Below are 12,790 nucleotides of genomic sequence, written 5' to 3'. Positions count from 1 at the left end.
CTTTTACTGTCGTTCTTTTATATGTTGCCATTTTGATTAATTGCATATAACCAGGAATTAAGCCATCATTTAAGACAGCAAACTGAAACCTTCTTAGGAGTAAAATTGTAGTGCCACATTTGTTAATTGTTTTCCTCCCTGAGGTCCACTGTGTGGTTAAAACCACATGAACTCATGTTGAAAAGCTTGGACAGAGGTCATGCGTGTAATATCTTGCTAAAATAACTAATCTCTGCACAAATAAATAAGCAGGAAATTGTTGCTTCTTGGATGTTGTATTATGATACTTGGGGAAATACTGTTTCTACTAATGAATAACCATTAATTTTTGTCACTTCCATATTACACTGACATTGGAACTTGGATGATGATCCATTTACTGTTTAGTTTCCAAATGTGCACTCATTTTTTTTGTTTGTTTTTTGTAGGCTTCTTTGTTTGAAATGTTATTTTCTTGGCTAATGATAGTGTGGTTTTATCTGGAAATAATGAAGCTACCTCTGTGGTGGAAATTCAGAATGGGAAGTCATACAGTTACGAGCTAAGGACTTAAAAGGATTATATGAAATGTGGGAAAATCAATCATTGTTATGAAGAAGTGGGATATTAAATGAAAAAAAAAACTAGCATGGTGTCTTTCAGTAATCTTTTTGGCAGTAGTAAAGAAAATCAGCAGAATCTCTCCAAATTTAAGCTGGATTATTTTTGATCCTAGCTGTTCTCTCACTGAATATTGTGTGTTGTTGATCCAGCATGCTAAATTTGGCTTGTGGATGTGCTTGGAATTGCTTTTATTCAGTTACTTTGAATTGAATTGCAGAGATGACTGCAGTTCAAACTGTCATTTGAATACATCTGTTAAGCATTTCATGAAGCTGCAAATAATGCATTTCATAAGCTACAATGGATAATTTAGAGAAAATAATTAATTTTTAGCATGTGTGTTTGCTTCTAGCTTTTTTTTTTTTTCTATTTACTTTGGAATCTTTGTGAACTGCTAAGGTTAAATAGAAATTATCTTTTCACACGAATCTGTAGTGGAATGGAGGCAAAACTAGATCTTGCTGTTGTTCCAGAATTTGCTTATACCCTGTTTGAATTGTTAAGTGTAGTTGAGTAGGGGAGAGGAAGGAAAGTCATGTCTATCTTTGAGAGGAATGTAAAATACTGACATTTTCAGTAGCAGACTTGTCAAATCAGTATTTTGCAATTAGGGTATTTCTAAAGTCCATAGTATTCCGTTAACAATGGATGTGGAATAGGTGTGGAATATTTGTAGTCCAAATACTTTCTAATTGAAAAAAGTGCAATTTTCCCTTTGGCATCGGTGGTAAGAGGCTGCAGATGGTGTTACAGACAGGATGGGAGACGTGGGAAATGTCTGATCAATAATACAGAAGGACTGTGACTAGGACAGCATATATGGTGTATATGTGTAGGTGTCAGGCATGGCTCTTTCCAATGATGGGTCTGGAAACATTCTTTTTTGTTTCACATGGTGAATAAACAGAGATTGACTGATTAGTAGTAAGTACCTTGAAGTAAGTGTATGGCGATTGCATTAATTAAGATACAGGAGTGCTATGGGGCCTTTTAACTACATATATGTTTTAAACTTTCTTCAGACTGTTTTGCCTAAATCAAAGCATGTTGCAGCCAAGGAATGTTAGTTCATTCGGTGTGTAGTTGATAATTTCAAGTCCCAAAGCTGGTGTATCAGAATCTATTTAAAGCCTTATAGACAACTGCCTTACCCATACTGTTTTGCAATGTTAATAATCAAAAGGTGTGTAGGAATGGAGACTTGCTAAAATTAATCGGTACAGCCAGAAGCAAAATTCCTAACAACATAATCAAAACATGAAAAATGTGTAAGCAGCTTCTTAGAAATGAGAACTTCAGAGGAGCAGGAATTTTAATGACAGTATTTTATATTCAATGATTTGGTGTCTTTTCATACAGTTACCAATGCAGACTTTTTAAACTGTTTTTGAAATACCATGTGCAGACTTTTTAAACTGTTTTTGAAATACCATGAAAGCAAATGTCTTTTCATAAGAGTAATGTAAGCGCTACCAGTTTTTGAAACTCAGAAATCAGCTGGTCTCATGTTCCACAGCAACCACAAGTATTGAACTCAGGGCACTTTTGTGGCCAATGTGCTTGAAGACAGCTCTGGTGAAAGTTAGGGGTCAAACTTACTTCTGAAATTATAAGTATTAAATTCCCTCCTAAAACTTGAATTTTTTTTTTAATATGTTGTCTACTCCACCAATTTCTATTTAATGTATTTAATCCACTTTCTACTGTGATACTTTGGTGAAATAGTTTACCTTCTTGGAAAAATAGGACAATAGGATTTTAAGTAGTGTTAGTATAGAGACATCTGAGAGATGTAGTCAAACTTGGTTAAAACAATTATTATGCTAGATTCCAGTGCTGAACAGCTGGGAAGAAACGTATAAAAAATGAAGCTCTGGAGGAGTCAGGAATTAAGCCATGTTTCAAACTACCAATGGGTCTGAATGCATTTACGTGGGGAAAGGCCTGTATATTAACACCTTGAAAAAACCTCCCTGCAGCACGGAGGAAAAAAATCTTCTTTCATGGAAGTGAAACTGCTAAACTTCAAGTAGCTAGCTGGCTTCTTACCATGCGCAGATGAAAGAGTAGCCCTGGATTTAATGAAAGCTTAATTGCAAGCTAAGACTATGCTATTGAAAAATAAATACTTAAATTCAGATGTCAAGCTGATACAAACAAAGGAGAAAGTCAATGTAGGATGTGCATGAAGGAGCAGTTCACCTTTGAGCTGTGTGGGGCTGGAGGCAGAAAGACTTTGCCTCAGTCTACCAAGTCTTGCTTCTAAATCCTGATTTCAGTCTGCCTGATGAACCTCTTTGCCTAACAGAGGCTGTTGCTGCAGGTGTTGCCTTCAATTGCTGAGGGAAGCTGCAGCATGAGAAAATGTACTGGCTGGTGTTTGGAGAAAGATGTGTCATATAGTTTTCCTCTTGTGAGGGCAGACAGGGAAGAGAAAAAGGTGCAGCTTGACCTCCCTAGTGAACAGAGCCTGGGGCCAAGGGGGAGGAGGAGGAGACATCAACTGTTCTCTTCCTCCCAGCAAGCTGCCTGGCAGTTGAAGTACTGAACACACCTGAGAAAGGAAGAGTTTATCACTAGACTTAATCTGAAGCCTGGCTGTTCCAGCCTGTCTGGATAGACATCGGCAGCCTTGGTGCATACTGACTGCAAAACTTAGTATGAACTGTAAATATCACTGCACTTCAGTTACTGATGTTCTGCATCACAGGACTTGTCTTCAAGGGTCAGATGAAATGCTGACATAGTAGTGGATGCCTCAGAAAGGTGTTCAATCTAGACCAATAACAATAATGCCTCACAAATATGCTCTCCTAATCTGGAGTGTTGTTGGAGGTAGACACAAATGAGGCAAAAATTACTCCAAACTGGCAGTGGCTGCACCCTGGAGTTTCTGCTCTGCAGGTGAACTTTAGCACATGAGGCACATTTATTTTCATTTCAGGTGAATAGCTGAAACACCCTGCAAACCAAATGACATTTCTAAAAGACAATTGGGATCATTAGTTTTGTGAGCTATGGTATGTCATAATTAAGCAATTCTTAAAATGAAAAATTTACTTCAAGTATGCGTTAAAGTGCTGATACCTAGTGAAGGGCCCATGCGCATAGTTCTATTGCTTGGTTTGTGACTTTTTTCCCCATTTTCCATTTATAACTGAGCAACTTACTTTCATGAGCAGGAAATCCTGAGGCAATTATGTTCTTTACCATAAGGTACAGAGCACAGAGGAGTAAAGTTGCTCAATTGTGGTGGTTGATATGAGGCCAGTAGAAAATTTTACTCACAAGAATAAAATCTAAAGGACAGAACTTGCTGAGAATTAATTTCTGACAAAGGGTTTTTTGGTTTATTTGTTTCTACCTAACTTCAAATTTCACATGTTAAAATAGAAGAAACTTCACAGCTGTCTAAGAGACAGTGCAAGTGTGCGAGCAATAGATACACAGCAATGGGGATAGTTTTTCCCTGATAAAGGATTGTGGTCTTATGTGTCTGTAGGGCAGGTTATTTCAGGATGGTGTCTTTGGTTTCACAGGCAGTAATTAGCTCCTTGGCTCTAGGAAAACAGACATTGAGTGCAGGAAGAGAGCCTAAAGCACTGTGTGCCGGACTTTCCAACATTTCTGATAATTCAGTTTCCTTAAGGGAAATTCACAGTGTTGGATTTTTTTGTTTGTTTTGGTGGTTTTGTTTGGTTGGGTTTTTTTTGTTCTGGACTTGTATCATGCTCTGGACTTAAATGATCTTGTTTGGTCTCCATCTGCACCAAAATTCAAAACCACTGTGGGGCCTTGTCCGTGTTCCTGTTTTCCTGCAGTTTCTGGCCTGCTGTAGCTTCTGCTGCTGCTGATTGAAATTGTCACCAGTCTGTCCTATTCTTTGCAATGATGGCTAGTTTTTGCAACATTCAAGGGAAATGAGAAGGGATCTGAGTTGGTACATGTCGTTCCCCCCCTCACACAGCCCCCCGAATAATCAGGCTAGCTCAGAGATCAGAGGCTGTGAGGGGAGGAATAACAGGAGATGGCAAAGATTTCCAAAAGAGGCTCTTACCCCGAGATAAGTTGGTTCAGCTCTCTTTATTCTGTGATGTCCTTGTGGAGAGCGGGGCAAAAGAGAACGAACAGGAAATGTCGGGGGTCTATATAGACTTTGGGCAGGGTGGGCTTCCCTGGCTCTCCGCCAACCCCGTTGGGGCAGGAAGGAGGGTCCAGGGTTATCTTGATCAGAGTCACAGGGTCCCGGGGAAGGGGAAACAGAATGCCCATGAGCTCACTGTAACAGGTACAGCCTGAGTAAAAGACTTCCCAGATTCTGAGAGTGAGAACATGCCAATAGTTTCATAACTGCGTGTGTCTGTGTGCATATACAGGCGTATGTGTCTGTGCATATGTATGTATAAACATGCTGAGATTAAATACATATGAATTTATCAACAGTTTATCTGTTTGCATGCTCTATCTCTCTGCTCCTACTAACTTTGTTACCCAATTAAGTGCTGCTTGCAGCAGGTGTGGGTTGGCAGAGGTGTTGGTAGCTTTGAGTGTGCTCAGCACTTGGGAAGTTCAGGCTGTAGTGAGAATGGAGGTCACTGGAAAATAACATCATATGTGAAAAACAAAGCCAGATTTGGGGGTCCTCAGCCCCATGAGTTAGCAGTGAGACAATTCTCCTTTTTTTACACTTTTGACCTTTCCTGAACTAGGCAACATCAAGTCTTCCCACTAAAAGGAGTCATACCAGGTGTGGTGTGTGACCTGATTGCTTGGTTTGGTTGGATCTACCCACTACGGCTGGGCAGGTGGGCAGCATTCATGGTCCTTGCAAAGTTGGCTGATGATGGAAGGCCTAAAGCTGTTTCCTGGCTGGCAAACTTCAGCAGCAATTTTCAGTATTTACTAGCTGCTTATCCGTTTTCTTTGAACGAATCACGTAACTTGTCCAGGAAAATAGCACGTGTGCTATATGTTTTCCTTATATTCCCTTTAATTTACCATGATCCCAAAGGTAAGTGAGCTGCAGTGGAGTCCTTGCAATAGAAGCAAGAAAAATAAGAAAAAAAGGTAAAAGGAGCTAAATCTAGGGAAATATGCAACTGTGGGATACTGAATGGTGTCCTCATTACTGTTACAAGACTAACGTACCCTTTGCCCTCCTGGTTCCCTGGCATGACCTCAACCTATCATTGTCATGACAGGTCTATTGCAGCTTGGAGCAGCCCCATGAGCAGTGTCTACAGATCACACATGATTACCTCTGACACCTGACATTTCTTTTCCTGCAAGAGAATTGCAGCCATGACCTCTAATCAGACTAGGTCCTTGAAACAAAATCACTTGGAGCAAATCCATTTCAAAGAAAATGGATTTAGAGCAGTTCCTGTTCTTCGTGTTCTTGTAAGGAAACTAATACCACTACAGCACTGCTCTCTGTCAGACACTGTGACAGCTTGATACTATTCTAATTTAAAAAAGAAAACCAGGAAAAACCTCTCTTCCCCCAACCCCTTCCCATATTACTGTTTTTTGGTGTTAGTTCCTTGCATTTACAGAAGCTCCACTGCATGTTCTGTGTGTTTAAAGCACACTACTCTCCTTTACTTGTCCTTACCTGCTGCTTTCTGGCAGCTTGCCCCTATGCGTCCTCTGTGTTGCTCTGTTGATTGATCGTTTTCCCCCCACATCTGTCTGTCAAGGTTTTGTCTTCCAAGCTGACTGTTGTTCCATGACTGGGCATCAGTCTGTTTGTGGGAGGTGGTGAGTGACTGCCTTTGCAGCTCTTATTAAACTGTCTCTATGTTGACTCATGAAATCTTTTGCTTTTCTTCACCCTGCTCTTTCTCCCCTTCCACTGGGGAGGGGGCCTGAGTGGCTGTGGATGCTTATGTAGCTGTGTAAAGATCCTGCTTGAAATGTGTTGCTCTACCCTTCAGAAAGACTGTTTATTCAAAGCTCACTTGGAATAGGTTAGTCATGAAAACCCATTAAAGTAAAAAAAGTCTTTCTCCTAAATATGTACAGCTGTACCTTAAAGTAAAGATTCCTAGTTTGGCTTTTTGTTGTTTTTGTTTTTAAATTGTTAGGTTACACAGTTGTTGTGATCCTCAGGTCAAAAGAAAGATGTCTGGTTCCCACCTAGCTTTTGTAAGTGGTTAAGCTGCTAGACTATTAAGCACTATTAAGTGCTGTCTATTCATTTTGAAGTCACAGGCTGTGTTTCAAGGAAAAATGATTACTTAACTCCCCTGACCTAAGACTTGGTGCAGACTGGGCCATTGAGATCTGAATTGCTTATTTTTATAGCAATTGACCCACACTTGAACATGACCTGTCCATCTCAGTGTGTGCTTGAATTTTGTGCTAGATGGTGTAGTGTCAGAAGTGTTTTTTCTCTTCTTTCTTATATGCTTGACCTCACCATCACATATTTTTTTCTTTCATATCTTTGTGATGAACTTGCTTGGGTGTCGTAGTTGGAATCAGGGCTCTGTATTACTTAACCATAGCACACAGGTGGGAATACACAGTTCCTGCTAATTTATTTCCAATTCAACTAGAATAAAGGAGGAACAAAAGATACATATGCCGTGGAGTGATGGGAGGCAATAATAGGAACACGGTGCCTTCTTCCCAGCCACTTTGTTTTAGCTGTTCCTGCTCTCTTCACATTTCATTGCAGATGGCTTTTCTTCAATTTTTAACGTTCATCTTCACAAGTCAAGGCATCTCCCAGCCACCCTCTGTTTGTTTACCAACCACTTCCTTGTCCTTTCTTAAAGGTAAAGCTAAAGCCAGGTCAGTCACCTTTGGTTCTGAAGTTCTGTCTCACCCAAAATCTCTCCTGGCCTCCCTTGCTGGTGGGTAACTGCTCCAAGTAGTTGTGATGCATGCTCTTTACAGAAGGCATCCTGCTGAAGAGGGAGCAAGGTCATCCTCTGGTCTGTCCTGGGTGTAACTGTAGCTACATTTGTGAAGAGAGGATGTTCACATTGAATGTACATATGGCATAAAGCTGGGAGGGGCCATATGTACACTTGAAGATGAGAGCAAAATTCAAAATAAATGTAAAGGATGAAATTTGAGGGGCAAAATGAGCTGTTTCAACTGAACAGTGGTAACAAACACCAGTGAACCAGATGGCAGCTGCAGAAAAGGAAGAGAGCTAGACAGCTGAGGTGTATTATTGTGGAAAAGGAATACATTTTAAAGGGATGAATAAAGACAAGTATTGCTCTACTCAGTATCTTTAGTGAAGTAACATTTCCAATTTACGTGGAAAGATGTAGCTCAGTGAGAGAGAGTGAAGGGGAGGCCAACATGAGTGATCTAAGTTCTGGCAAACCTGACCTAAGAGGAGAGAGAGAACACTGGAATTGTTTGGGCTAGAGAAGATGTGTCTGAGAGCAAACAGAGTTTATGAAGGCTGTTAAAAAGAAGGTTAAGGAATAATCTGTTCTCCATGTTTGTGGTAGATGGGATGAGGAGCACCAAGCTTCCAGCATAACCTCTCAGGTTGTGATTGGTTACTGGGAAGAGCTTTTCCTGGTATAGACTGCTGGGTCTTTCCCACAGAGACCTATAGACACAAGTAGAGGGGAGGTGGGTTAGACCTTGCCAAATTTCCTTTAACCCTGTTTTTCTGTGTTTAATTGCAGTAAGGAACTGTTTCCTTGCTGGTGCTGATAAGAAAACCATCCCTTACCTCCTTTTTTATGAGATGTATGGAATGTTCTTAGCAGTGGGGGTGGATTTGTCTCCATCCTCCAGATGAAGCCCGTAGCTCAGGGCTGAGAGATTCTGAGCAACCTCCTCATGAAACTGCATTTATTCATCCTAGACTATCTTTGTTTTCCAAAGTGGGCATTGCTAAAGAGGAGCTTGGCCTCCATATTTATGTCTATGCTCATTATTAAAGTCAGGGATAGTTTTGCACTGTCAATTCTTAGGGCTACTTTCCTCCAGGGCAGATACATCTTGGAGAAAGCTGGTCAGAGCAGTCCAAAACAGAAATGCAGCAACCTAAAAAGTAATCAGGGTAGGCAATGAGAGGTCCTCGACTTGGTTTAGCAGAGCAGACATTAGATACATGTATACATAAGATCTTGATTCTCCCCTGACACATATCCCCCTTTCTTCAAAAATGCTTCTGCTTCCTTGTTCCTAGCAGGCAGGAAAGCTCATTTTCTCTCTCAAATTTTCAGCATCTTTGACAGCAGAAATTAAATTCCTCCAAGTCCCCTGAGACTACCGCTCTTAAAACCCAGTCTGCACTCCTTAATCACAGAGAATTTAGAGGGAGAGAGAACCACTGTGATGTAAAAAGAAAATAATGCAGAAAAATTTGAGGTGAGAGGGCTGGAACTACAGCTGCATGACCCTTGGTTTTAACTGCATCATATCCAAGTTGTATTATCCAAATGTTTTACTGAAGTTTTTTCCTGCTTTCCCAGCTCACCTTGCTCTTCAGTGTGGCAGCCTGTGACCATGTCTGAGGGCAGCTGGCTCCTTCTGAGAGCTCTGCCTCTGCCCCCAGTTCTCTCTGTCCATGTAGCCCCCTGGACAGAGCAGCTGCTGGGCTCAGGTTTCCCTTGTTCCAGTGATGTGCCTGGCAGCAGGGCTGGGGTGCACGAGGAGCTGGGAGGGGACAGTCTGGACAGTTGATCCCAGCTGGGATACCCAGGGGTATCCTGTCATACTCAGCACATAAAGCTGGGGAAAGAATATGGAAGGGGGAACATTTGAAATCATGGTGCTTGTCTTCCAAAGTCACCATTGCACATGATGGAGTCCTGCTTTCCTAAAGATGGCTGAACACCTGCCAGCCCTTGGGAACCGGTGAATGGATTCCTTGGTTTGGTTTCCTTGCATGCATGGCTCTTGCTTTAGCAATTAAACTGCCTTGATCTCAACCCATGAGTTTTCTCACTTTTACTCTTCCAGTTCTCTGCCCCATCCTGACATGGGGGAGTGAGTGAGCAGCCGTGTGGTGCTTCGTTGAGGTGAAACCATGACAGCTGTGAAGAGAGAGACTGACCCCAAGGCAAGAGTTGAGATGACTTGATGCTGCGTGACTCAAAACACAATGCTGCTCAGATGAATTTTTAGTATGTTTGCAAATATGAGTGTTCAAACTGACTAAGGCCAGAAGGAAATTTTGACACTTGCTTCTGTTGCACTTTTTGTCTTGTTCAAACTGAAATCCTGACTGAATTAAAGACTGAGCTTCTGATCACATCCCAGAGTCAGATTTTCATCAGCAACTGCCTTTTCTTGGTATTATACCAAGTCTGATCCATAGAGATGTTCATATGCACATGCTGAGCAAATGGAGTAAATCTGGGCGTGATAATGCTGTTGAGTTAAAGGAATCTTTGCATAAAAAAGTAATTGCCATCCTGGTAAATTCAACTTGAAATGAAGAATACTTTCCCAATGAGACAAACAGCTTTTAAAAAAAAATGTTTGTAGTATTTTTTGTTTGTCATTTCTATTTCACCACTATTTCCAACTGAACCAAGAATGTTTAACCTAAAGTGTGGGATTTGCGCACCAATGATGTCTATCATGTCATTTTCACAAGATGAAAGCTTGCAAAATGAGATTCAGAAAAATTACTTGCAGTGAAAAAAATATTCAAAAAATTGCCTTAGTAGCTTGCTTTAGGGTTTTTTACCTACTTTGGGGCCAACTCTCTTTCTTTAAAATTCCAGGTTTTTGGATGAGCATTTCCCCCATTTTGCACATAAAGAGGAGAGAAGGAAAGGCTGCAGCTTGGATGGTAATTGCTCTCCTGGGCTATGTTTTTGATTCATATTCTGTCTGATGCAGTATAAGAAGCAGTTTGAATTGCAGAACAGAGAGAAGGATTCCCAAGGAAGTGTCAGCTCTGTTTTTCCATCAGATGAGGGACTGAATGGGGCACTTGAGGGAGCTATTCACCTTCCCGTGGAAGTGGTGAGGAGAAGAAATACCTACCAGCTTTATGGAAAAGAAGCTAAATGAAAATGATGACTTTCAAAAGATGTAGCAGTCATTAGTTTTAGGGTAAGCCAGTGCTATTATAACCCTGCAAACAGCATGGCTTGAAATACATAAAGCAAAGCATTGCTATGGATAGATCTCCTCTGGAAGGAACCTGCTGACACTGGAGTTAATAATAGAGTGACCCTAAATGACAAGGATCAGTTTAAGTTATTGAGTTAAAACATATTCATTACAGATTTTGAAAGTCTGTTTTCATGATGTGAGGGCTGTGCACAGAGCAGCTGTAGGCATGGTGCTCTGTACCTGCAAGATGCTATACTGGGACAAGCAAGAGACAAAAAGCTAATTTCAGCATCAGGAGGCCAGTGCCTGGTTCTGTTGATAACCAGCAGGCAAATTCAAGCTTGATTAAGGGGAGCAGCAGCCCCATTTTGGGGTTTTCCGAGAGGCCCCTATTCTCAAACTGTGCTTAAGAGGAGCCTGTCTGTATTGATGATATGAGAGACTGTCAGCATTAGACTTAGTGCTCCTCTTTGATTTCAGCAACCACCAGTGTCTGGCAGCTTATTTGGTTAGCTAAGTATCTTTAACAGGGAGGCTCTCTGCTTGTTTTTGGTTTTACTGTGAACTCCATCCATTTACTGGAGATGTCTCTGGTACTTACTGGGAGTAGGGAACACCGAATACATGAAGTAGGGATAAACCCTGCAGGTCATCTGTCCAGGTGGAGATGTAATGTGGTGCCCTTGCATGTCTGGAAGAGACCTCAGGAGTTTTACAGGAACACGCTCAAAGTGTCAATCCCTCTGCTGGTGGAAAATGAAATTCCCTAAAAGTGAAGTCAGGTTATAGTTAAAGCAAATAGAAGTAGCTAGTTAATGGACCTAGCCTAGAAAAATCTGTCACATGGGTTTATAAAAATCCATTTAAAACAGGAGAAAATTAAAATTTGCTGATTTATTACAAAATTGTGTCTCCTTGGTCTGTACTTGGCTGTGCTTTTTTGTCTAGCTCACACTTTGCATTCCAAAACAGATTAAATAGGCTAGTATTCAAAAGTTCTTTGTGATATCCCCTTTGGATTTATTCTTCCCCAGGTCCCTCTTCCACCCCCACTCCTGAAGGATCTCTGAGGATGGGGAAGGTCATGCCTTGTCCATATGGGAGCAGCTCACACTGCTGTGCCAGATCTCTTAAGTTCTTGATGAGATCACAAACAAACCATTAATCCACCGAGAGCTGAAAGGTTCTTCTGTCCCTGAAAAGGCAAAGTGGAAGTAGAAAAATGAAATGTTTTTACGCTCTTAACCTTATATTTCCTATTACTGTACAAGCTAGAAGTCATATGTGATCCGAGGAATGAGAGGTTTTTCACTATTTTCTGTCTGAGAGCAGGCATGTTGATTATCCCCTTGCTCATGGAAGTAGCAACGAGGCCATGTCTGTCTCAGAGGGATATGTACCACGACAGAGAGGAACAGGGAGAAAACTGTGGTGGATTTTCTCCCTCACAGTAAAACTCCAGTTCCGGGATGACCTGGAAGAGAGAGACCCAACTCCAACTAGCCAAAGACGGGGACCAAGAATTTTTGATGTGATACTGGAAGGATGAAGGCTGGCAGCCAAAATCTAGCAAGACAGATATGCATGAGAATGCTGGAATTGTGCTCCACTGGCCTGGAAAACCAGGGCAAAAGGGTTGGTTCTTCAAAAAGCCAAATGTACTGTTTTCTAGACAAAAGCAATTTCTTGGCTGTCAGTGACAGCTCCTTTTTAGGAGGATCCTGTTTTGTAACTGTGAATGTAAAGAGCTGCTTGGCAGCCAGCCAGCAGCACAGCTACTTAATTTACCAATGAAAACTTCGAAGAAATGGGGGAAGCTTGCTAGAAAGCAGGTCTGCAATACAGCAGGCTGTGTTTCTCCTTGCAACAGAAAATCTGAGAAAGATTTGAAGGATCACATTTTGTGTACTCAGATTTACTGAACCATATATAATTTAGTGGCTAGAATGGACTACACAGAGTAACTCTACATTTACCTCAGTCCCTTATCTTCTGAATGCCAGCTCTTGGACCAACTTGGGCCTCCTTGGATTTAAGGCAGGCTCTTGCCCTTTGTAGACTGACTCTAGCCTGACATAGCTGGAGCCCTAAATGTTTGTTAACATTTTAAGATAAATTAACATAAATGTTTGTTAAC

Source organism: Taeniopygia guttata, chromosome 1 (genome assembly GCF_048771995.1).
Source record: "Taeniopygia guttata chromosome 1, bTaeGut7.mat, whole genome shotgun sequence".
NCBI classification, from domain to species: domain Eukaryota; kingdom Metazoa; phylum Chordata; class Aves; order Passeriformes; family Estrildidae; genus Taeniopygia; species Taeniopygia guttata.
This window is presented reverse-complemented; position numbering follows the sequence as displayed.